The sequence below is a fragment of the Vipera ursinii genome (genome assembly GCF_947247035.1).
Source record: "Vipera ursinii genome assembly, chromosome: 2".
Classification (NCBI taxonomy): domain Eukaryota; kingdom Metazoa; phylum Chordata; class Lepidosauria; order Squamata; family Viperidae; genus Vipera; species Vipera ursinii.
This window is the reverse complement of record NC_139513.1, coordinates 10806429-10832641: the sequence shown is the minus strand read 5'-3', so window position 1 is coordinate 10832641 and position 26213 is coordinate 10806429. Positions and strand designations below refer to the sequence as shown.

Genomic DNA, 26213 nt, shown 5'->3' with positions numbered 1-26213 from the left:
AACCTCAATACAGGTTTTAAAGCTCCGTTTACTCCATTTTTTCAACTGCACCTGCAAGGATGTGCATGCCCGGAGACTTCCTGCTCTGACGGACCACAGAGAGACCTTCTGAAAGCAACTTCCCCAAAGCTCCTTCCCGGATCCACCCGGAGCCCCGCGGAGAGCCTTGGCCGGGCGAGGAGGGGGCAGATCGAGCCCGGGGAGGGATCCCCTCCTTTGCCCCCCAAGAGGGAAGGGAGGGATCCGCTCCCTGCAGGCGACGCCACAGCCGAATCTCCCCAAGGAAATCCCTGCAGGACGAAGAGGCGGATCCGCAGCTACCTTTCTCCCGGCGGGGAAAAGCTCTCCCGGAGGGAGGAGAGCAGCCAGACCTGCCCGGATCGGGATCCAGAAGCCTCTCCCGAAGGATCCAGCGCCGATCCTCCCGAGGAGAAGCGAGACGGCAGGAAGGAAGCGGAGATCCAGCGAGTGGGAGGGTCGAGGGGGGCGGGGCTTCTGCCTTCCTCTCAGGCTCCGCCTCCGCCTTGCAGCCCCGCCCCTTGGCCGCCCCCTCCCCTCCCCCTCCCTCCCGGGCTCCCCTCCCCGGCCAAGACGGGAGGGGAGGGGAAGCGGGGCAGGATCCTCCGTGCAGCCGAGGTTGGGGGAGCGCCTGGGGGGAGGAAGGGGAAGAAGCCCCGAGCGGATCCCTTCTGGATCCCGAAGATCTCCAACTCCAGCTGCGCAGGAGCCCAGGAGAGAACAGACGGGCCCCCCCTCTGCCTTCCCCTCCCTTCTGCCCGGAATCGGAGAGGCGCTGGGGATGCTGGGTCCCTGCTTCCCTCCCAAGGATAAAAACACTTGAGCCACTGCTGGGCTTCGGGGTCTCCCGTTTCACACAGAGACTTATAAACTCTTTGTAGGGCCCTGAGGAGACCCCTTGTTATTATTCTCTACCCCACCCCTCCCTTGACACTCAGTGTCGATTTGGGCCTCTTCAGGATATTTCAACTTTTGAATATATATTAAGCTTATGTGGCCTGTTCACAAGCTCCAAACATTATCAAATGTAACTTTTAAATGTCTTAAGAGCAACTCACCTGCCTGGAGGTTGCAGAGTTATAATAAATAAATAAATAAATAAATAAATAAATAAATAAATAAAAATAATAATAATAATAATAATAATAATAATAATAATAATAACAACAACAACAACAACAACAACCTTTATTGTCAAAGTACAACATGTGTACATTGAGATTAGCTGAGCCTCCCCCTGTGCTCTCTCCCCCCAACACACAGTGACAACAAACCCTCCATCCCACCACACTATGTAGTTGCAAGGGACCTTGGAGGTCATCTAGTCATCTAGACCCCCCTGCTCAGGCAGGAAACCCTATCCCATTTCAGGCAAATGGCTGTCAAGTCTCCTCTTAAAAACCTCCAGTGTTGGAGCATTCACCACTTCTGGAGGCAGGTTGTTCCACTGGTTAATTGTTCTAACTGTCAGGAAGTTTCTCCTTAGTTCTAGGTTGCTTCTCTCCCTGAGGAGTTGCTCGATCACAACTCCCATCAGGTCCAGCTGCCAAGACGTTATGGGAGTAGAATCCCAGCCTAACTCACATCTGGAGGATTCCATTGAGTGATTGCTAGCAAGCAAGCAAGTTTTTAAGAAGAGACTGGACAGCCATTTGCCTGAAATGGTATAGGGTTTCCTGCCTGAGCAGGGGGTTGGAATAAATGACCTCCAAGGTCCCTTCCAACTACTTCTTCTTCTTCTTCTTTTTCTTCTTCTTCTTCTTCTTCTTCTTCTTCTTCTTCTTCTTCTTCTTCTTCTTCTTCTTCTTCTTCTTCTTCTTCTTCTTCATCATCATCATATTATTATTATTATTATTATTATTATTATTATTATTATTATTATTATTATTATTATTATTATTATTATTATTATTATTATTATTATTCCTCCTTGTGGCGAGACAATCACTGCACCCACAACCCAAGAAACACAAGGTTAACTTGCTGTATATAGAGTGAGATTTTGTTTACTCTGCAGTCCGAAATATTTCTTAGATAGAAAAACAATTAGGAGCATTTAGAGCAGCACCCGGGTTTAAGGAAGAGGCGGAAGAAAAAGCAGGAGTTAAACATCCTGGCCACCTTGCCCCAGCTGCTGACCTCCAGATGTTTGGGATTTCGACTCCCTGAACATCTTCAGAACACCAGATTGGGAAAGGCCCATCTGGGGCATAACCACCCAGAATCAATTGGTGGCTGCAACTGATCCTTGTTGTTCTGGTCGTTTGTGATCAATATCTGAGTGCTTTTGCAAGCTGTAGGCAGGTACCACTGGCTGGCAAGCGCCCACCTTTGCATGACTGCCATTTGCAAACTTCTATGCTGGCTTCCCTGAAAAGTCAAAGGGGAAGCTGGCATGAAAGACTGCAGGTTGCTGGGTATCTTCCACTCACATCCCCTCCCTTGACCCCTCTGCACTGTGCCAGCCACTTGCGGAGTCCCAATTGCCTCCATCCTGACCCATGTGACCCTCGCTCCCCCACGTCCTCTCCCTCTGCCACACCAGGCCTCTTGTGCACCCCTTGCTCTCTCGCACACACACCCATGCCATGCCACTTGCACACCCTTCCTGTTCTGAATCGAAGCTCGTTGTGCTAGGGTTTTAATTTCTTGTTAACACTTGCACTGGTCTGTTTAAGCAAATTTAGTCACAATTTAATGGCCCTTTCCTGACAGTGAACTCGTAAAGTACCTGGTTCATCTGAAATACCTTTATTTTGCATGTAGATGATTACAGCAGAGAAGGTGTGGTCAGGTGAAGTCTGGACGGTACTTTAAGGTCAAAAGACAGTAACGGGATTACTGTCCGCATGGTTTGTGTTCAGATGTTACAATGGAGGATGGAACACAAGGGAACAAGGGAAAGGGGAAGTCCAACCCAGAAGGGGTGGATCCTAGTACAGCATCATGAGCAGGATAGGAATTACATCACAAAGGGGGAAGGTACTGGTAGACCCAATTAGCATATTATAATTTCCCAAGAACAGCCACGTGGTGGCAGCACACTTCCTGACCCTCTCCCATAGCCTGGGACACTCCTTGCTCCGTCTCAGGAGATGCTTTGCAGCTGTGGACCTGGGACTCACAACTTCCTGCCCGTTTCCCCACTGACTTTGTGGGAAGCCTGCAGGAAGTCGCCCGGTCAAATGACCGTGGGATTCAATTAACAACGGTAACCGGGACTGTAGGGATTGTCATCACTCTGCAGTGCAGTCAGGGGTTTATGACGGCATCGTTTAAGGATGGAAACTCCAGTCCCAAATGCTGCCGTAAGTGGAACACAGGCTGTGGCTTTTTTTTCTGTTAGCAGGCGTGAAGATCGAGCCCAAGGAAAAATAATGAAATCATTGAAGAAGAATGTTCCGTTTGTCAAACACTGGCAAGAATTTTAAAATAACATTTTTCAATATTCTTAAGGGTTCCTGAACATCTGAGCTATTTCCATCCGATTTGACTTTCTTTGCTAGAAATACAGGAAAGTGGCAAGAACTTTGCTTTCAACATTTTTTATTTTCAACTAGACAATTTGTCACGAATGAAGGCGAATATACATTATATATGTGTCCATATATGATAATGACCTAAAAGCCAGCCTCCAACACACCTCAATCCACATCCCAAAAGCCAAAAAGTTATGTAACCTCATTATGGGCGCTACACAACCTGATGGCTTTTAAAATCACTTGTGTGATTCTGCAGCTGTGGGATCCCAAATTTTCTTTTTCTGCTAGTTCCTGGCGTATTGCCACTTTTTATCAAAACACACACATTTGGAAGAATGGCTTTATGTTTAGGACTACAGTGACTTGCTTAATGAACAGAAACATGTCAGAAAATCAGCTCCGATATATATGGGTGCCTCGACTAACAACTGTAACAACTTATGACTGGAAATCTCTTCCCAACTGCGACTGTAAGTGGAGACTAGCTGCACTCTGCAAACCATTATCTACTCCGCCCGTCACTTATAGCTCTTTCCTCTTGTGTAATAACTCTGTTAAGCTACTAAGGCTGCTGCTTTGTGAGGCAAAGATTTATGCAGTTTTCCTTGATTATGGTATTTAACGCTACTTGAGTAGGAAAAACATTTCCCCCACACCAAACAATAGTAGGATTTCCCTTCTGACACTGTGTGATGTTCCTGATTAACCTTAACAAGTGACTTTTCGAAAAAAAGATCAGTTTTTTTCACAACAGAAGAGTTTTATCTCTGCAATGGACATTCTGATGCATCTTTAACTCTGATTTACAACGGAAAGGTTTCTCGCACTCTGCACACTTATAAGGCGACTATCCTGTGTGATGTCTGGTGTGCATGCAGTGTTGAAGGATGGGCAAAACATTTCCCACACTCCAGACATTTGTAGGGTTTCTCTCTAGTGTGGGTTCGCTGATGCTTCAAAAGAGTATCTTTCCGAGAAAAACATTTATCGCACTCTGAGCATTTAAAGGGCTTCTCTCCTGTGTGGATTCGGCTGTGGCTTCTGAGGGAACTTGCATGAGCAAATGTTCTTCCACAGTCTAAACATTTGTTGTTTTTTTCCCCTGTGTGAATTTTCATATGACTTTGAAGGGCGGATGAGGTACAATAGAATCGTCCACATTCATTGCATTGATGTGGCTTCTCCCCCGTGTGGGTTTTATGATGTCTCCAAAGGTCCCCCTTTTGAGTAAAACATTTTCCGCATTCTACGCATCTGTATGGCTTCTCTCCTGTGTGGAGCCTCCGATGCGTTACAAGGTGTTGTTTTTGTGAAAAACATTTCCCACACTCCCCACATTTGTATGGTTTTTCCCCTGTGTGGATTCTCTGATGAATCTGAAGCTCTCTTAGGAAACCAAAACTTTTTCCACACTCCCCACATTGATAGGGTAACTCTCCTCTGTGCCTTTCCTGGTGTCTCCGAAGTTCATAAGAAAATGTAAATCGTTTCTAAACATTCTGGGCATTCATAGGGTCTCTCTCCGGTGTGACATCTCTGATGTTGCACCAGGCTTGATTTCTTGGAAAAACGTTTCCCACATTCGAGGCACTTTTCGTTTTTCTCCCCTCTGTGTGTTTTCTCATGAGTCCAAAGACCTGAACTCTGGGTGAAAGATTTTCCACACTCAAAGCATTTGTAAGGTTTTATTCCTGCATGGATCTTCTCATGGGCCCAAAGACTTGAATTCCAAGAAAAGCTCTTCCCACATTGCCAACACTTGTAAGGTTTCTCTCCTGTGTGAATTCTCTCGTGGTTTCTGACATGGGCTTTTTCACGGAAAAATTTCCCACATTCCAGACATTGATATTTTTTCTCTCCAGTGTGGATTTTCTGATGTGTAAGAAGACGTGACTTTTGACCAAAGCATATGTCACATTCCAGACATTTATAGGGCTTTAGTCTGGAGGAGCTTCTGGAATCTTGGGTGTCTTTTCCAGAGAAGGATTTCTCATCCTCCAAACCTTGACTGGATCCACTTTCCACATGGACCTTCCTGTGGGTCAAAAGGGAAGACTGGCGAGCGAAGGATTTCCCACACTCTGAGCATTCATAGTTTTTTTTGGTGTGGTTTTCCGAAGTGCTCCTTGTGTCTGACGGGGGATCCAAGAGTTTCCCAGGCTCCATGCTTACTGGTGACTGCTGCCTTGGGTTGATTTTCTATTATGTCTTGAATTGCAGATAAATCTTTGGTTACGATCGCTTATCTGCTGTTGGAATGAAAAAGAAATCGAGAATAATATTTCCTTTTGAGAATGGTAGAGGATCACAAAATCTCAGCCTTGGAAGGGACCTTGAAGGTCTTCCAGTCCCACCCTCTGCCCAGGTTAGGGTCCTCGGTACACCTGAAACAGTGATGGAGGCCCTACATCTGTAGGAGACATGTCCTCAACTTAGGACCACAGTCGGGACTGAAATTTCAGTTGTGCAGTGAAGCAGTGGTTAGGTGAGGAGGAGGACCAGGCAATGGTGGTGGGGGAGGTCGTGGAGACCAGGCATAGGCCACCCATGACCTGGAGGGTTCCTGGAGTGGGATACAAAGCTGCAGTCACCCCTGGAAGCGTGAGCTATACAAGCACAGCCATGAAAAGCAGGCCGGATTGACAACAATACTGGGATTGCGTCTTAAGTGGAGGCCTGGAGTCTTCAACAGTTTCAGCCATCTGACAATGACCCCTGGACTGGACTTCAGCCCAGTGTCTCCACTGCCACTGAGAAATGAGGCCTTAATCCCCAGACCGGAGGCCTTTGCAGCCTTGGGCCATTCTCTAAGCCTCATGTTCCATATTGTTGCTAAGCAATGTGTCCCAAAGCATCCGTCAGCTTCTTCAGGGCCCCCTCAACTTCCCATGTTAGTAACTTGAGAACTGCGGTGATTAGATGATTCACTTAACAAGTGTAGCAAGAAAGGTCATAGGTAAAGGTTCCCCCACACATGCATGCTAGTTGTTTCCGACTCTAGGGGCCGGTGCTCATCTCCGTTTCAAAGCCGAAGAGCCAGTGCTTGTCCGAGGACGTCTCCGTGGTCATGTGGCCGGCATGACTAGACGCCAAAGGCGCACGGAACGCTGTTACCTTCCCACCGTAGTGGTCCCTATTTTTCTACTTGCATTTTTACGTGCTTTAGAACTACTAGGTGGGCAGAAGCTGGGATGAGTAACAGGCGCTCACTCTGTTACGCGGCACTCAGGATTCGACCCGCTAAACTGCCGACCTTCTGATCGACAAGCTCAGTGTCCTAACCCACTGAGCCACCGCGTCTCTAGAAAGGTCATAAAAAGGGGCAAAAGTCACCTGAGTCCCACCCTCTGACCAGACATGGGCACTCGGTACACCCAAGTTCACACCTGGCTTATTCCACAACCCTTGGATTGGCACAAGGCACAGGACTGTCTGAATTGAGGTCATTCCTTTGCATTTCCTACCTGGATGGGAGAGAGGCCAACCGAATCCCTGGATCACACTAGGCAACTTGTCTGTTGTGCTTGTCTAAGCACAACCAGGTCCAACCAAAACACTGTGTTTGTGTGTGTGTGTGTGTGTGTGTGTGTGTGTATTGGAAAGAGGACTTCAGTCAGTGCACCAGAAAAGTGACTCAACTCCAGAAAATCAGACAGGAAAGGAGGAGGGGAAAATGGCTCAGATTTGGCATTTCATCCTTCCGCAGGCGCAACAGCCAAGCCACTTTGCTGATCAGAGAAAATAAAGCTACAGAGAGCTTCCCCAAAGTGAAAAGAAATATAGTTGCGGGTAAGAGGTTTCTGGGTCACTCGTTACTGCTCTGAATCAAGGCCAGGTATGATCCTCACCGCTGACCGATTTGATCTCACCTGACCAACTGGCCCTTTGTGCAGGAAGCTGCTTCTCCAACCAGGCCTCGATTTCCAAATTCCCTAGAATGGAGTTTGTGGGTCACGATCCAAGAACGCCCCTTCTCCTCTGGGGAGCTCATGGCCACATCTTCACTGCTCTCCTGCAAAGAGAAAGGAAAAAGGCTCAGATGCCGAGAGTAATGCTGAACATAATCTGTAAGTGACCCGGAAGAGGGAGGAGAAAATAGGATTATTTCTTCACAATCCAAAATAATGGAGATAGAATCATTATTCAGGAAAATATTGATGAGCCAAAACGGAGAGAAACCAGCAAGATGAAGTCCAAGAGGGACCAATGTAGGAAAAACTCAGTGGAAGATGAGAGAGATCAGGTGGGGCAGAGCATGTGTGAAGAGGGCTGCTCTTTCTTAAGCTTTTTGGAGAATGCAAAGCCACAAAGATTCCAGGTCTCTGCAGCGGCCTCCAATAGGCATTTTGAAAAATATTTAAAATTATGGAAGGCAGCCTTCTAGCCATCAGCTTGTTCTATTACCTGCTTTACAAGGCCAGCCTCAAAACCTCCTTAAAACTTGTGCTTTGTAAAACATCCACCGAGAAGGGGCTTGTTAAGGAATTTGTTGTGCAAGGTCTCCTTGTGCTACCAAAGAGTTGCACAGACAAGGAAGGGTACTGAGAGCAGTAAAAGTCACACAAGAATACACTGAGTTATAAAAACAAAAAGTAGTTTACTTTTGAGGTGGTGTAAGAACAAAAATGCACAGTCAAAAAATAAACAGTCCAGGTCATTAACAATAGCAACAGTCCAAGCTACAAAGTCTTCTTACCGGTCCAGAGGTCAATACACAGTTCAGGTTTACAACAGTAGTAAACCAACAGCAGAGCAAAAACAGTAATAGTAGAGATCAGTGAATTCAGAGAGAGAGAGAAGCTACGTTACTAGCTTCCTCTTATGGCCATGAGAACACTTACACACCCATTGGCCAATTAACTTCTTAAAGACATAGCATTATGGTTAATATATTTTCAACCCAACATTGTAGGCTAGCACCATATGCCTAACAGGGCTGCCTCATCACAGCCTCCTCAGGGCAAAAAAAAGGAAAAAAAATGCTTTTTAGGGATTCCACAGAGTTTTTTTTCAAGAAGAAGCAAAGTAATCATTCGCTTAAAAACAAAGGGTTTCCTGGCTGGGCTTTTAAGCTGAGCACGAGAAAGAGGATCACACCTGGGCTAAGACAACATGAGATCAATTCACTCAATTTAAACTTGTTTTCTTTCCCCCAAACCCTCCGCTCCCCATTGCAACGAGGTCAGTTGGGTTAATACCACATGACAAACCTCAATACAGGTTTTAAAGCTCCGTTTACTCCATTTTTTCAACTGCACCTGCAAGGATGTGCATGCCCGGAGACTTCCTGCTCTGACGGACCACAGAGAGACCTTCTGAAAGCAACTTCCCCAAAGCTCCTTCCCGGATCCACCCGGAGCCCCGCGGAGAGCCTTGGCCGGGCGAGGAGGGGGCAGATCCAGCCCGGGGAGGGATCCCCTCCTTTGCCCCCCAAGAGGGAAGGGAGGGATCCGCTCCCTGCAGGCGACGCCACAGCCGAATCTCCCCAAGGAAATCCCTGCAGGACGAAGAGGCGGATCCGCAGCTACCTTTCTCCCGGCGGGGAAAAGCTCTCCCGGAGGGAGGAGAGCAGCCAGACCTGCCCGGATCGGGATCCAGAAGCCTCTCCCGAAGGATCCAGCGCCGATCCTCCCGAGGAGAAGCGAGACGGCAGGAAGGAAGCGGAGATCCAGCGAGTGGGAGGGTCGAGGGGGGCGGGGCTTCTGCCTTCCTCTCAGGCTCCGCCTCCGCCTTGCAGCCCCGCCCCTTGGCCGCCCCCTCCCCTCCCCCTCCCTCCCGGGCTCCCCTCCCCGGCCAAGACGGGAGGGGAGGGGAAGCGGGGCAGGATCCTCCGTGCAGCCGAGGTTGGGGGAGCGCCTGGGGGGAGGAAGGGGAAGAAGCCCCGAGCGGATCCCTTCTGGATCCCGAAGATCTCCAACTCCAGCTGCGCAGGAGCCCAGGAGAGAACAGACGGGCCCCCCCTCTGCCTTCCCCTCCCTTCTGCCCGGAATCGGAGAGGCGCTGGGGATGCTGGGTCCCTGCTTCCCTCCCAAGGATAAAAACACTTGAGCCACTGCTGGGCTTCGGGGTCTCCCGTTTCACACAGAGACTTATAAACTCTTTGTAGGGCCCTGAGGAGACCCCTTGTTATTATTCTCTACCCCACCCCTCCCTTGACACTCAGTGTCGATTTGGGCCTCTTCAGGATATTTCAACTTTTGAATATATATTAAGCTTATGTGGCCTGTTCACAAGCTCCAAACATTATCAAATGTAACTTTTAAATGTCTTAAGAGCAGCTCACCTGCCTGGAGGTTGCAGAGTTATAATAAATAAATAAATAAATAAATAAATAAATAATAATAATAATAATAATAATAATAATAATAATAATAATAATAATAATAATAATAACAACAACAACCTTTATTGTCAAAGTACAACATGTGTACATTGAGATTAGCTGAGCCTCCCCCTGTGCTCTCTCCCCCCAACACACAGTGACAACAAACCCTCCATCCCACCACACTATGTAGTTGGAAGGGACCTTGGAGGTCATCTAGTCATCTAGACCCCCCTGCTCAGGCAGGAAACCCTATCCCATTTCAGGCAAATGGCTGTCCAGTCTCCTCTTAAAAACCTCCAGTGTTGGAGCATTCACCACTTCTGGAGGCAGGTTGTTCCACTGGTTAATTGTTCTAACTGTCAGGAAGTTTCTCCTTAGTTCTAGGTTGCTTCTCTCCCTGAGGAGTTGCTCGATCACAACTCCCATCAGGTCCAGCTGCCAAGACGTTATGGGAGTAGAATCCCAGCCTAACTCACATCTGGAGGATTCCATTGAGTGATTGCTAGCAAGCAAGCAAGTTTTTAAGAAGAGACTGGACAGCCATTTGCCTGAAATGGTATAGGGTTTCCTGCCTGAGCAGGGGGTTGGAATAAATGACCTCCAAGGTCCCTTCCAACTACTTCTTCTTCTTCTTCTTCTTCTTCTTCTTCTTCTTCTTCTTCTTCTTCTTCTTCTTCTTCTTCTTCTTCTTCTTCTTCTTCTTCTTCTTCTTCATCATCATCTTATTATTATTATTATTATTATTATTATTATTATTATTATTATTATTATTATTATTATTATTATTATTATGCCTCCTTGTGGCGAGACAATCACTGCACCCACAACCCAAGAAACACAAGGTTAACTTGCTGTATATAGAGTGAGATTTTGTTTACTCTGCAGTCCGAAATATTTCTGAGATAGAAAAACAATTAGGAGCATTTAGAGCAGCACCCGGGTTTAAGGAAGAGGCGGAAGAAAAAGCAGGAGTTAAACAGGTCAGCCCAGTGAGAGCCAGGAGACCCCTCTGGCCACCTTGCCCCAGCTGCTGTCCTCCAGATGTTTGGGACTTCGACTCCCTGAACATCTTCAGAACACCAGATTGGGAAAGGCCCATCTGGGGCATAACCACCCAGAATCAATTGGTGGCTGCAACTGATCCTTGTTGTTCTGGTCGTTTGTGATCAATATCTGAGTGCTTTTGCAAGCTGTAGGCAGGTACCACTGGCTGGCAAGCGCCCACCTTTGCATGACTGCCATTTGCAAACTTCTATGCTGGCTTCCCTGAAAAGTCAAAGGGGAAGCTGGCATGAAAGACTGCAGGTTGCTGGGTATCTTCCACTCACATCCCCTCCCTCGACCCCTCTGCACTGTGCCAGCCACTTGCGGAGTCCCAATTGCCTCCATCCTGACCCATGTGACCCTCGCTCCCCCACGTCCTCTCCCTGTCCTGTTACTCCTCTCCTGCTGCCACACCAGGCCTCTTGTGCACCCCTTGCTCTCTCGCACACACACCCATGCCACGCCACTTGCACACCCTTCCTGTTCTGAATCGAAGCTCGTCGTGCTAGTGTTTTAATTTCTTAACACTTGCACTGGTCTGTTTAAGCAAATTTAGTCACAATTTAACGGCCCTTTCCAGACGGTGAACTCGTAAAGTACCTGCTTCATCTGAAATACCTTTATTTTGCATGTAGAGGATGATTACAGCAGAGAAGGTGTGGTCAGGTGAAGTCTGGACGGTACTTTAAGGTCAAAAGACAGTAACGGGATTACTGTCCGCATGGCTTGTGTTCAGATGTTACAATGGAGGATGGAACACAAGGGAACAAGGGGAAGGGGAAGTCCAACCCAGAAGGGGTGGATCCTAGTACAGCATCATGAGCAGGATAGGAAATACATCAGAAAGGGGAAAGGTACTGGCAGACCCAATTAACATATTATAATTTCCCAAGAACAGCCACGTGGTGGCAGCACACTTCCTGACCCTCTCTCATAGCCTGGGACACTCCTTGCTCCGTCTCAGGAGATGCTTTGCACCTGTGGACCTGGGACTCACAACTTCCTGCCCGTTTCCCCACTGACTCTGTGGGAAGCCTGCAGGAAGTCGCCCCGTCAAATGACCGTGGGATTCAATTAACGACGGCAACCGGGACTATAGGGATTGTCATCACTCTGCGATGCACTCAGGGGTTTATGACGGCATCGTTTAAGGATGGAAACTCCAGTCCCAAATGCTGCCGTAAGTGGAACACAGGCTGTGGCTTCTTTTCCTGTTAGCAAGCGTGAAGATCGAGCCAAAGAAAGAATAATGAAATAATTAAAGAAGAATGTTCCATTTATGAAACACTGGCAAGAATTTTAAAATAACATTTTTCAATATTCTTAAGGGTTCCTGAACATCTGCGCTATTTCCATCCGATTTGACTTTCTTTGCTAGAAATACAGGAACGTGGCAAGAACTTTGCTTTCAACGTTTTTTATTTTGAACTAGACAATTTGTCACGAATGAAGGCGAATATACATTATGTATATGTCCAAATATGATAGTTGACCTAAAAGCCAGCCTCCAACACACCCCAATCCACATCCCAAAAGCCAAAAAGTTATGTAACCTCAACACAACCTGATGGCTTTTAAGATCACTTGTGTGATTCTGCAGCTGTGGGATCCCAATTTTTCTTTTTCTGCTAGTTCCTGGCATATTGCCACTTTTTATCAAAACACACACATTTGGAAGAATGGCTTTATGTTTAGGACTACAGTGACTTGCTTAATGACCACAAACATGTCAGAAAATCAGCTCCGATATATATGGGTGCCTCGACTAACAACCGTAACAACTTATGACCGGAAATCTCTTCCCAATTGCGACTGTAAGTGGAGAGTAGCTGCACTCTGCAAACCATTATCTACTCCGCCCGTCACTTATAGCTCTTTCCTCTTGTGTAATAACTCTGTTAAGCTACTAAGGCTGCTGCTTTTTGAGGCAAACATTTATGCAGTTTTCCTTGATTATGGTATTTAAGGCTACTTGAGTAGGAAAAACATTTTCCCCACACCAAACAATAGTAGGATTTCCCTTCTGACACTGTGTGATGTTCCTGATTAACCTTAAGATGTGACTTTTTAAAAAAAAATCAGTTTTTTTCACAACAGAAGAGATTGATCTCTGCAATGGGCATTCTGATGCATCTTTAACTCTGATTTACAATGGAAAGGTTTCTCGCACTCTGCACACTTATAAGGCGACTATCCTGTGTGATTTCTGGTGTGCATGCAGTGTTGAAGGATGGGCAAAGCATTTCCCACACTCCAGACATTTGTAGGGTTTCTCTCCAGTGTGGGTTCGCTGATGTGTCACAAGATTACCTTTCTGAGAAAAACATTTATCGCACTCTGAGCATTTAAAAGGCTTCTCTCCTGTGTGGATTCGGCTGTGCCTTCTGAGGGAACTTGCATCAGCAAATGTTCTCCCACAGTCTAAACATTTGTTGTTTTTTTCCCCTGTGTGAATTTTCACATGACTTTTAAGGGCGGATGAGGTACAATAGAATCGTCCACATTCATTGCATTGATGTGGCTTCTCCCCCGTGTGTGTTCTAAGATGTTTCCAAAGGTCCCCCTTTTGAGTAAAACATTTTCCGCATTCTACGCATCTGTATGGCTTCTCTCCTGTGTGGAGCCTCTCATGCCTTATAAGGTGTTGTTTTTGTGAAAAACATTTCCCACACTCCCCACATTTGTATGGTTTTTCCCCTGTGTGGATTCTCTGATGAATCTGAAGCTCTCTTAGGAAACCAAAACTTTTCCCACACTCCCCACATTGATAGGGTAACTCTCCTCTGTGCCTTTCCTGGTGTCTCCGAAGTTCATAAGAAAATGTAAATCGTTTCTCACATTCTGGGCATTCATAGGGTCTGTCTCCAGTGTGACATCTCTGATGTTGCATCAGGTGTGATTTCCTGGAAAAACGTTTCCCACATTCGAGGCACTTTTCGTTTTTCTCCCCTCTGTGTGTTTTCTCATGAGTCCAAAGACCTGAACTCTGGGTGAAAGATTTTCCACACTCAAAGCATTTGTAAGGTTTTATTCCTGCATGGATCTTCTCATGGGCCCAAAGACTTGAATTCCAAGAAAAGCTCTTCCCACATTGCCAACACTTGTAAGGTTTCTCTCCTGTGTGAATTCTCTCGTGGTTTCTGACTTGGGCTTTTTCACGGAAAAATTTCCCACATTCCAGACATTGATATTTTTTCTCTCCAGTGTGGATTTTCTGATGTGTAAGAAGACGTGACTTTTGACCAAAGCATATGTCACATTCCAGACATTTATAGGGCTTTAGTCTGGAGGAGCTTCTGGAATCTTGGGTGTCTTTTCCAGAGAAGGATTTCTCATCCTCCAAACCTTGACTGGATCCACTTTCCACATGGACCTTCCTGTGGGTCAAAAGGGAGGACTGGCGAGCGAGGGATTTCCCACACTCTGAGCATTCATAGTTTTTTTTGGTGTGGTTTTCCGAAGTGCTCCTTGTGTCTGACGGGGGATCCAAGAGTTTCCCAGCCTCCATGCTTACTGGTGACTGCTGCCTTGGGTTGATTTTCTATTATGTCTTGAATTGCAGATAAATCTTTGGTTACGATCACTTATCTGCTGTTGGAATGAAAAAGAAATCGAGAATAATATTTCCTTTTGAGAATGGTAGAGGATCACAAAATCTCAGCCTTGGAAGGGACCTTGAAGGTCTTCCAGTCCCACCCTCTGCCCAGGTTAGGGTCCTCGGTACACCTGAAACAGTGATGGAGGCCCTACATCTGTAGGAGACATGTCCTCAACTTAGGACCACAGTCGGGACTGAAATTTCAGTTGTGCAGTGAAGCAGTGGTTAGGTGAGGAGGAGGACCAGGCAATGGTGGTGGGGGAGGTCATGGAGACCAGGCATAGGCCACCCATGACCTGGAGGGTTCCTGGAGTGGGATACAAAGCTGCAGTCACCCCTGGAAGCGTGAGCTATACAAGCACAGCCATGAAAAGCAGGCCGGATTGACAACAATACTGGGATTGCGTCTTAAGTGGAGGCCTGGAGTCTTCAACAGTTTCAGCCATCTGACAATGACCCCTGGACTGGACTTCAGCCCAGTGTCTCCACTGCCACTGAGAAATGAGGCCTTAATCCCCAGACCGGAGGCCTTTGCAGCCTTGGGCCATTCTCTAAGCCTCATGTTCCATATTGTTGCTAAGCAACGTGTCCCAAAGCATCCGTCAGCTTCTTCAGGGCCCCCTCAACTTCCCATGTTAGTAACTTGAGAACTGTGGTGATTAGATGATTCACTTAACAAGTGTAGCAAGAAAGGTCATAGGTAAAGGTTCCCCCACACATGCATGCTAGTTGTTTCCGACTCTAGGGGCCGGTGCTCATCTCCGTTTCAAAGCCGAAGAGCCAGTGCTTGTCCGAGGACGTCTCCGTGGTCATGTGGCCGGCATGACTAGACGCCAAAGGCGCACGGAACGCTGTTACCTTCCCACCGTAGTGGTCCCTATTTTTCTACTTGCATTTTTACGTGCTTTAGAACTACTAGGTGGGCAGAAGCTGGGACGAGTAACAGGCGCTCACTCTGTTACGCGGCACTCAGGATTCGACCCGCTAAACTGCCGACCTTCTGATCGACAAGCTCAGTGTCCTAACCCACTGAGCCACCGCGTCTCTCGAAAGGTCATAAAAAGGGGCAAAAGTCACCTGAGTCCCACCCTCTGACCAGACATGGGCACTCGGTACACCCAAGTTCACACCTGGCTTATTCCACAACCCTTGGATTGGCACAAGGCACAGGACTGTCTGAATTGAGGTCATTCCTTTGCATTTCCTACCTGGATGGGAGAGAGGCCAACCGAATCCCTGGATCACACTAGGTATCTTGTCTGTTGTGCTTGTCTAAGCACAACCAGGTCCAACCAAAACACTCTGTGTGTGTGTGTGTGTGTCTGTGTGTGTGTGTATTGGAAAGAGGACTTCAGTCAAAGCACCCAAAAAGAGACTCAACCCCAGAAGATCAGACAGGAAAGGAGAAGGGGAAAATGGCTCAGATTTGGCATTTCATCCCTCCCCAGGCGCAACAGCCAAGCCACTCGTAAAAGGACCTTTGCTGGTCAGAGAAAATAAAGCTACAGAGAGCTTCCCCAAAGTGAAAAGAAATATAGTTGCGGGTAAGAGGTTTCTGGGTCACTCGTTACTGCTCTGAATCAAGGCCAGGTATGACCCTCACCGCTGACCGATTTGATCTCGACTGGCACTTTGTGCAGGAAGCTGCTTCTCCAACCAGGCCTCAATTTCCAAATTCTCTAGAATGGAGTTTGTGGGTCCCGATCCAAGAACGCCCCTTCTCCTCTGCGGAACTCATGGCCACATCTTCACTGCTCTCCTGCAAAGAGAAAGGAAAAAGGCTCAGATGCCAAGAGTAATGCTGAACATAATCTGTAAGTGACCCGGAAGAGGAAGGAGAAAATAGGATTATTTCTTCACAATCCAAAATAATGGAGATAGAATCATTATTCAGGAAGATATTGATGAGCCAAAACGGAGAGAAACCAGCAAGATGAAGGCCAACAGGGACCAATGTAGGAAAAACTCAGTGGAAGATGAGAGAGATCAGGTGGGGCAGAGCATGTGTGAAGAGGGCTGCTCTTTCTTAAGCTTTTTGGAGGATGCAAAGCCACAAAGATTCCAGGTCTCTGCAGCTGCCTCCAATAGGCGTTTTGAAAAATATTTCAAATTATGTAAGGCAGCCTTCTAGCCATCAGCTTGTTCTATTACCTGCTTTACAAGGCCAGCCTCAAAACCTCCTTAAAACATGTGCTTTGTAAAACATTCATCGAGAAGGGGCTTGTTAAGGAATTTTTTGTGCAAGGTCTCCTTGTGCTACCAAAGAGTTGCACAGACAAGGAAGGGTACTGAGAGCAGTAAAAGTCACACAAGAATACACTGAGTTATAAAAACAAAAAGTAGTTTACTTTTGAGGTGGTGTAAGAACAAAAATGCACAGTCAAAAAATAAACAGTCCAGGTCATAAAATGCCTTGGTGGAGCAGTGGGCTAAGGCCTTCTTAAGTAACACCTTAAGTAACACCAGCTGCCTGCAATTAGTGCAGGTTCGCATCCCACCAGGCTCAAGGTTGACTCAGCCTTCCATCCTTCCCAGGTAGGTAAAATGAGGACCCAGATTGTTGGGGGCAATTAAGCTGACTTTGTAATAATGCCGCTTGGGGGGGCGAAAGCCCTAATAAGCAGACATATACATAGAATGAAGGCTACTGCTAAGCTTGTAAGCCGCCCTGAGTCTTCGGAGAAGGGCGGGATATAAATGGAATTAAAATAAATAAATAAATAATAGCAACAGTCCAAGCTACAAAGTCTTCTTACCGGTCCAGAGGTCAATACACAGTTCAGGTTTACAACAGTAGTAAACTAACAGCAGAGCAAAAACAGTAATAGTAGAGATCAGTGAATTCAGAGAGAGAGAGAAGCTAGTTACTAGCTTCCTCTTATGGCCATGAGAACACTTACACACCCATTGGCCAATTAACTTCTTAAAGACATAGCATTATGGTTAATATATTTTCAACCCAACATTGTAGGCTAGCACCATATGCCTAACAGGGCTGCCTCATCACAGCCTCCTCAGGGCAAAAAAAGGAAAAAAATGCTTTTTAGGGATTCCACAGAGTTTTTTGTCCAAGAAGAAGCAAAGTAATCATTCGCATAAAAACAAAGGGTTTCCTGGCTGGGCTTTTAAGCTGAGCACGGAAAAAGAGGATCTCACGTGGGCTAAAACAACATGAGATCAATTCATTCAATTTAAACTTGTTTTCTTTCCCCCAAACCCTCCCATCCCCATTGCAACGAGGTCAGTTGGGTTAATACCACACTAGAAACCTCAATACAGGTTTTAAAGCTCCGTTTACTCCATTTTTGCAACTGCACGTGCGAGGATGTGCATGCTCTGACGGACCACAGAGAGACCTTCTGAAAGCAACTTCCCCAAAGCTCCTTCCCGGATCCACCCGGAGCCCCGCGGAGAGCCTTGGCCGGGCGAGGAGGGGGCAGATCCAGCCCGGGGAGGGATCCCCCTTTGCCCCCCTGGAGGGAAGGGAGGGATCCGCTCCCCGCAGGCGACGCCAGAGCCGAATCTCCCCAAGGAAATCCCTGCAGGACGAAGAGGCGGATCCGCAGCTACCTTTCTGCTTGCGGGGAAAAGCTCTCCTGGGGGGAGGGGCGCCCCGAAGGCCGGAGGGAGGAGAGCAGCCCGACCTGCCCGGAGCGGGATCCAGAAGCCTCTCCCGAGGGATCCAGCGCCGATCCTCCCGAGGAGAAGCGAGACGGCAGGAAGGAAGCGGAGATCCAGCGAGTGGGAGGGTCGAGGGGGGCGGGGCTTCTGCCTTCCTCTCAGGCTCCGCCTCCGCCTTGCAGCCCCGCCCCTTGGCCGCCCCCTCTCCTCCCCCTCCCTCCCTCCCTCCCTCCGGGGGTCTCCTCCGTGGCCGAGACGGGAGGGGAGGGGAAGCGGGGCAGGGTCCTCCGTGCAGCCGAGGTTGGGGGATCGCCTGGGGGGAGGAAGGGGAAGAAGCCCCGAGCGGATCCCTTCTGGATCCCGAAGATCTCCAACTCCAGCTGTGCAGGAGCCCAGGAGAGAACAGACGGGGGGGAGGAGAGTCCACCCAGGGCCCCCCTCTGCCTTCCCCTCCCTTCTGCCCGGAATCGGAGAGGCGCTGTGGATGCTGGGTCCCTGCTTCCCTCCCAAGGATAAAAACACTTGAGCCACTGCTGGGCTTCGGGGTCTCCCGTTTCACACAGAGACTTATACACTGTTTGTAGAGCCCTGAGGAGACCCCTTGTTATTATTCTCTACCCCACCCCTCCCTTGACACTCAGTGTCGATTTGGGTCTCTTAAGGATATTTCAACTTTTGAATATATATTAAGCTTATGTGGCCTGTTCACCAGCTCCAAACATTATCAAATGTAACCTTTAGATGCCTTAAGAGCAGCTCACCTGCCTGGAGGCTGCAGTTATAATAATAATAATTTGGAAGGGACTTTGGAGGTCATCTAGTCCAACCCCATGCTCAGGCAGGAAACCCTATAGCATTTCAGGCAAATGGCTGTCCAGTCTCCTCCACCTCTGGAGGCAGGTTGTTCCACTGGTTAATTGTTCTAACTGTCTGGAAGTTTCTCCTTAGTTCTAGGTTGCTTCTCTCCTTGAGTTGCTCGATCACAACTCCCATCAGGTCCAGCTGCCAAGATGTTATGGGAGTAGAATCCCAGCCTAACTCACATCTGGAGGATTCCATTGAGTGAATGCTAGCAAGCCTCCTTGTGGCGAGATAATCACTGGACCCACAACCCAAGAAACACAAGGTTAACCTGCTGTATATAGAGTGACATTTTGTTTACTCTGCAGTCTGAAATATTTCTCTTTCTCAGATACAAAAACAATTAGGAGCATTTAGAGCAGCACCCGGGTTTAAGGAAGAGGCAGAAGAAAAAGCAGGAGTTAAACAGGTCAGCCCAGTGAGAGCCAGGAGACCCCTCTGGCCACCTTGCCCCAGCTGCTGACCTCCAGATGTTTGGGACTTCGACTCCCTGAACATCTTCAGAACACCAGATTGGGAAAGGCCCATCTGGGGCATAACCACCCAGAATCAATTGGTGGCTGCAACTGATCCTTGTTGTTCCGGCCGTTTGTGATCAATATCTGAGTGCTTTTGCAAGCTGTAGGCAGGTACCACTGGTTGGCAAGCGCCCACCTTTGCATGACTGCCATTTGCAAACTTCTATGCTGGCTTCCCTGAAAAGTCAAAGGGGAAGCTGGCATGAAAGACTGCAGGTTGCTGGGTATCTTCCACTCACATCCCCTCCCTTGACCCCTCTGCACTGTGCCAGCCACTTGCGGAGTCCCAATTGCCTCCATCCTGACCCACGTGACCCTCGCTCCCCCACGTCCTCTCCCTGTCCTGTCACTCCTCTCCTGCTGCCACACCAAGCCTCTTGTGCACCCCTTGCTCTCTCGCACACACACCCATGCCACGCCACTTGCACACCCTTCCTGTTCTGAATCGAAGCTCGTCGTGCTAGTGTTTTAATTTCTTAACACTTGCACTGGTCTGTTTAAGCAAATTTAGTCACAATTTAACGGCCCTTTCCAGACAGTGAACTCGTAAAGTACCTGGTTCATCTGAAATACCTTTATTTTGCATGAAGATGATTACAGCAGAGAAGGTGTGGTCAGGTGAAGTCTGGACGGTGCTTTAAGGTCAAAAGACAGTAACGGGATTACTGTCCGCATGGCTTGTGTTCAGATGTTACAATGGAGGATGGAACACAAGGGAACAAGGGGAAGGGGAAGTCCAACCCAGAAGGGGTGGATCCTAGTACAGCATCATGAGCAGGATAGGAAATACATCAGAAAGGGGAAAGGTACTGGCAGACCCAATTAACATATTATAATTTCCCAAGAACAGCCACGTGGTGGCAGCACACTTCCTGACCCTCTCCCATAGCCTGGGACACTCCTTGCTCCGTCTCAGGAGATGCTTTGCACCTGTGGACCTGGGACTCACAACTTCCTGCCCGTTTTCCCACTGACTTTGTGGGAAGCCTGCAGGAAGTTGCCCCGTCAAATGACCGTGGGATTCAAGTAACAACGGTAACCGGGACAGTAGGGATTGTCATCACTGTGCAGTGCAGTCAGGGGTTTATGACGGCATCGTTTAAGGATGGAAACTCCAGTCCCAAATGCTGCCGTAAGTGGAACACAGGCTGTGGCTTCTTTTCCTGTTAGCGGGCGTGAAGATCGAGCCCAAGGAAAAATAATGAAATCATTGAAGAAGAATGTTCCATTTGTCAAACACTGGCAAGAATTTTAAAATAACATTTTTCAATATTCTTAAGTGTTCCTGAATATCTGAGCAATTTCCATCTGATTTGACTCTCTTTGCTAGAAATACAGGAAAGTGGCAAGAACTTTGCTTTCAACGTTTTTTATTTTCAACTAGAAAATCTGTCACGAATGAAGGTGAATATACATTATATACGTGTCCATATATGATAATGACCTAAAAGCCAGCTTCCAACACACCCCAATCCACATCCCAAAAGCCAAAAAGTTATGTAACCTCATTATGGATGCTTGGCAATCGTATAGCTTGTAAGACCACTTGTGTGATCCTGCAGCTGTGGGATCCCAATTTTTCTTTTTCTGGTAGTTCCTGGCGTATTGCCACTTTTTATCAAAACACACACATTTCGAAGAATGGCTTTATGTTTAAACTACAGTGACTTGCTTAATGACCAGAAACATGTCAGAAAATCAGCTCCGATATATATGGGTGCCTCGACTAACCACCGTAACAACTTATGACTGGAAATCTCTTCCCAACTGCGACTGTAAGTGGAGACTAGCTGCACTCTGCAAACCATTATCTACTCCGCCCATCACTTATAGCTCTTTCCTCTTGTGTAATAACCGTTAAGCTACTAAGGCTGCTGCTTTCTGAGGCAAAGATTTATGCAGTTTTTCTTGATTATGGTATTTAAGGCTACTTGAGTAGGAAAAACATTTTTCCCACACCAAACAATAGTAGGATTTCCCTTCTGACACTGTGTGATGTTCCTGATTAACCTTAAGATGTGACTTTTGAAAAAAAATCAGTTTTTTTCACAACAGAAGAGATTGATCTCTGCAATGGGCATTCTGATGCATCTTTAACTCTGATTTACAACGGAAAGGTTTCTCGCACTCTGCACACTTATAAGGCGACTATCCTGTGTGATTTCTGGTGTGCATGCAGTGTTGAAGGATGGGCAAAACATTTCCCACACTCCAGACATTTGTAGGGTTTCTCTCCAGTGTGGGTTCGCTGATGTGTCACAAGATTACCTTTCTGAGAAAAACATTTATCGCACTCTGAGCATTTAAAGGGCTTCTCTCCTGTGTGGATTCGGCTGTGCCTTCTGAGGGAACTTACATCAGCAAATGTTCTCCCACAGTCTAAACATTTGTTGTTTTTTTCCCCTGTGTGAATTTTCACATGACTTTTAAGGGCGGATGAGGTACGATAGAATCGTCCACATTCATTGCATTGATGTGGCTTCTCCCCCGTGTGTGTTCTATGATGTTTCCAAAGGTCCCCCTTTTGAGTAAAACATTTTCCGCATTCTACGCATCTGTATGGCTTCTCTCCTGTGTGGAGCCTCTCATGCCTTATAAGGTGTTGTTTTTGTGAAAAGCATTTCCCACACTCCCCACATTTGTATGGTTTTTCCCCTGTGTGGATTCTCTGATGAATCTGAAGCTCTCTTAGGAAACCAAAACTTTTCCCACACTCCCCACATTGATAGGGTAACTCTCCTCTGTGCCTTTCCTGGTGTCTCCGAAGTTCATAAGAAAATGTAAATCGTTTCTCACATTCTGGGCATTCAAAGGGTCTGTCTCCAGTGTGACATCTCTGATGTTGCATCAGGTGTGATTTCCTGGAAAAACGTTTCCCACATTCGAGGCACTTTTCGTTTTTCTCCCCTCTGTGTGTTTTCTCATGAGTCCAAAGACCTGAACTCTGGGTGAAAGATTTTCCACACTCAAAGCATTTGTAAGGTTTTATTCCTGCATGGATCTTCTCATGGGCCCAAAGACTTGAATTCCAAGAAAAGCTCTTCCCACATTGCCAACACTTGTAAGGTTTCTCTCCTGTGTGAATTCTCTCGTGGTTTCTGACATGGGCTTTTTCACGGAAAAATTTCCCACATTCCAGACATTGATATTTTTTCTCTCCAGTGTGGATTTTCTGATGTGTAAGAAGACGTGACTTTTGACCAAAGCATATGTCACATTCCAGACATTTATAGGGCTTTAGTCTGGAGGAGCTTCTGGAATCTTGGGTGTCTTTTCCAGAGAAGGATTTCTCATCCTCCAAACCTTGACTGGATCCACTTTCCACATGGACCTTCCTGTGGGTCAAAAGGGAGGACTGGCGAGCGAGGGATTTCCCACACTCTGAGCATTCATAGTTTTTTTTTGTGTGGTTTTCCGAAGTGCTCCTTGTGTCTGACGGGGGATCCAAGAGTTTCCCAGGCTCCATGCTTACTGGTGACTGCTGCCTTGGGTTGATTTTCTATTATGCCTTGAATTGCAGATAAATCTTTGGTTACGATCGCTTATCTGCTGTTGGAATGAAAAAGAAATCGAGAATAATATTTCCTTTTGAGAATGGTAGAGGATCACAAAATCTCAGCCTTGGAAGGGACCTTGAAGGTCTTCCAGTCCCACCCTCTGCCCAGGATAGGGTCCTCGGTATACCTGAAACAGTGATGGAGGCCCTACATCTGTAGGAGACATGTCCTCAACTTAGGACCACAGTTGAGACTGGCATTTCAGTTGTTCAGTGAAGCAGTGGTTAGGTGAGGAGGAGGACCAGACAATGGTGGTGGGGGAGGTCGTGGAGACCAGGCATAGGCCACCCATGAGTTGGGAGGTTCCTGGACTGGGATACAAAGCTGCTGTCTGAATTGAGGTCATTCTTTTGCATTTCCTACCTGGATGGGAGAGAGGCCAACTGAATGCCTGGATCACACTAGGCAACTTGTCTGTTGTGCTTGTCTAAGCACAACCAGGTCCAACCAAAACACTCTGTGTGTGTGTGTGTGTGTGTGTGTGTGTATTGGAAAGAGGACTTCAGTCAGTGCACCAGAAAAGTGACTCAACCCCAGAAAATCAGACAGGAAAGGAGGATGGGAAAATGGCTCAGATTTGGCATTTCATCCTTCTCCAGACTCAACAGCCAAGCCGCTCGTAAAAGGACCTTTGCTGATCAGAGAAAATAAAGCTACAGAGAGCTTCCCCAAAGTGAAAAGAAATATAGTTGCGGGTAAGAGGTTTCTGGGTCACTCGTTACTGCTGTGAATCAAGGCCAGGTATGACCCTCACCGCTGACCGATTTGATCTCACCTGACCAACTGGCCCTTTGTGCAGGAAGCTGCTTCTCCAACCAGGCCTCAATTTCCAAATTCTCTAGAATGGAGATAGAATAATGGAGATAGAATCATTATTCAGGAAGATATTGATGAGCCAAAACGGAGAGAAACCAGCAAGATGAAGTCCAAGAGGGACCAATGTAGGAAAAACTCAGTGGAAGATGAGAGAGATCAGGTGGGGCAGAGCATGTGTGAAGAGGGCTGCTCTTTCTTAAGCTTTTTGGAGAATACAAAGCCACAAAGATTCCAGGTCTCTGCAGCTGCCTCCAATAGGCGTTTTGAAAAATATTTAAAATTATGGAAGGCAGCCTTCTAGCCATCAGCTTGTTCTATTACCTGCTTTACAAGGCCAGCCTCAAAACCTCCTTAAAACTTGTGCTTTGTAAAACATCCACCGAGAAGGGGCTTGTTAAGGAATTTGTTGTGCAAGGTCTCCTTGTGCTACCAAAGAGTTGCACAGACAAGGAAGGGTACTGAGAGCAGTAAAAGTCACACAAGAATACACTGAGTTATAAAAACAAAAAGTAGTTTACTTTTGAGGTGGTGTAAGAACAAAAATGCACAGTCAAAAAATAAACAGTTCAGGTCATAAACAATAGCAACAGTCCAAGCTACAAAGTCTTCTTCCCGGTCCAGAGGTCAATACACAGTTCAGGTTTACAACAGTAGTAAACCAACAGCAGAGCAAAAATAGTAATAGTAGAGATCAGTGAATTCAGAGAGAGAGAGAGAAGCTATGTTCCTAGCTTCCTCTTATGGCCATGAGAACACTTACACACCCATTGGCCAATTAACTTCTTAAAGACATAGCATTATGGTTAATATATTTTCAACCCAACATTGTAGGCTAGCACCATATACCTAACAGGGCTGCCTCATCACAGCCTCCTCAGGGCAAAAAAAGGGGAAAAAATGCTTTTTAGGGATTCCACAGAGGGTTTTTTTGAAAGCAGAAGCAAAGTAATCATTCACATAAAAACTTGTTTTCTTTCCCCCAAACCCTCCCCTCCCCATTGCAACGAGGTCAGTTGGGTTAATACCACACTGCAAACCTCGATACAGGTTTTAAAGCTCCGTTTACTCCGTTTTTGCAACTGCACCTGCGAGGATGTGCATGCCCGGAGACTTCCTGCTCTGACGGACCACAGAGAGACCTTCTGAAAGCAACTTCCCCAAAGCTCCTTCCCGGATCCACCCGGAGCCCCGCGGAGAGCCTTGGCCGGGCGAGGAGGGGGCAGATCCAGCCCGGGGAGGGATCCCCCTTTGTTCCCCAGGAGGGAAGGGAAGGGATCCGCTCCCCGCAGGCGACGCCAGAGCCGAATCTCCCCAAGGAAATCCCTGCAGGACGAAGAGGCGGATCCGCAGCTACCTTTCTGCTGGCGGGGAAAAGCTCTCCTGGCGGGAGGGGCGCCCCGAAGGCCGGAGGGAGGAGAGCAGCCAGACCTGCCCGGATCGGGATCCAGAAGCCTCTCCCGAGGGATCCGGCGCCGATACTCCCGAGGAGAAGCGGGACGGCAGGAAGGAAGCGGAGATCCAGCGAGTGGGAGGGTCGAGGGGGGCGGGGCTTCTCTCTTCCTCTCAGGCTCCGCCTCCGCCTTTCAGCCCCGCCCCTTGGCCGCCCCCTCTCCTCCCCCTCCCTCCCGGGCTCCCCTCCGCGGCCGAGACGGGAGGGGAGGGGAAGCGGGGCAGGGTCCTCCGTGCAGCCGAGGTTGGGGGATCGCCTGGGGGAGGAAGGGGAAGAACCCCGAGCGGATCCCTTCTGGATCTCCAAGATCTCCAACTCCAGCTGCGCAGGAGAGAACAGACGGGGGGGGAGGAGAGTCCACCCAGGACCCCCCCTCTGCCTTCCCCTCCCTTCTGCCCGGAATCGGAGAGGCGCTGTGGATGCTGGATCCCTGCTTCCCTCCCAAGGATAAAAACACTTGAGCCACTGCTGGGCTTCGGGGTCTCCCGTTTCACACAGAGACTTATAAACTCTTTGTAGGGCCCTGAGGAGACCCCTTTTTATTCTCTACCCCACCCCTCCCTTGACACTCAGTGTCGATTTGGGCCTCTTAAGGATATTTCAACTTTTGAGTATATATTACACAAGCTCCAAACATTATCAAATGTAACCTTTAAATGTCTTAAGTGCAGCTCACCTGCCTGGAGGTTGCAGAGTAATAATATTATTAATAATAATATTAATAATAATAATAATAATAATAATAATAATAATAATAACAACAACAACAACAACCTTTATTGTCAAAGTACAACATGTGTACATTGAGATTAGCTGAGCCTCCCCCTGTGCTCTCTCCCCCCAACACACAGTGACAACAAACCCTCCATCCCACCACACTATGTAGTTGGAAGGGACCTTGGAGGTCATCTAGTCATCTAGAC

The 26213-nt window shown here is 47.5% G+C and overlaps 1 protein-coding gene across 1 annotated transcript in view; it reads right to left on the bottom strand.

The window, feature by feature from the left end:
* Positions 1 to 25235, bottom strand: part of LOC310636531 (uncharacterized protein) — a 142481-nt gene extending 117246 nt beyond the window's left edge. Inside the window, exon 1 of the mRNA XM_083356470.1 lies at positions 25195 to 25235. The gene's annotated coding sequence lies outside the window, so the exon portion shown is untranslated. The remainder of the gene's footprint in view (positions 1 to 25194) is intronic.
* Positions 25236 to 26213: the final 978 nt, after the last annotated feature.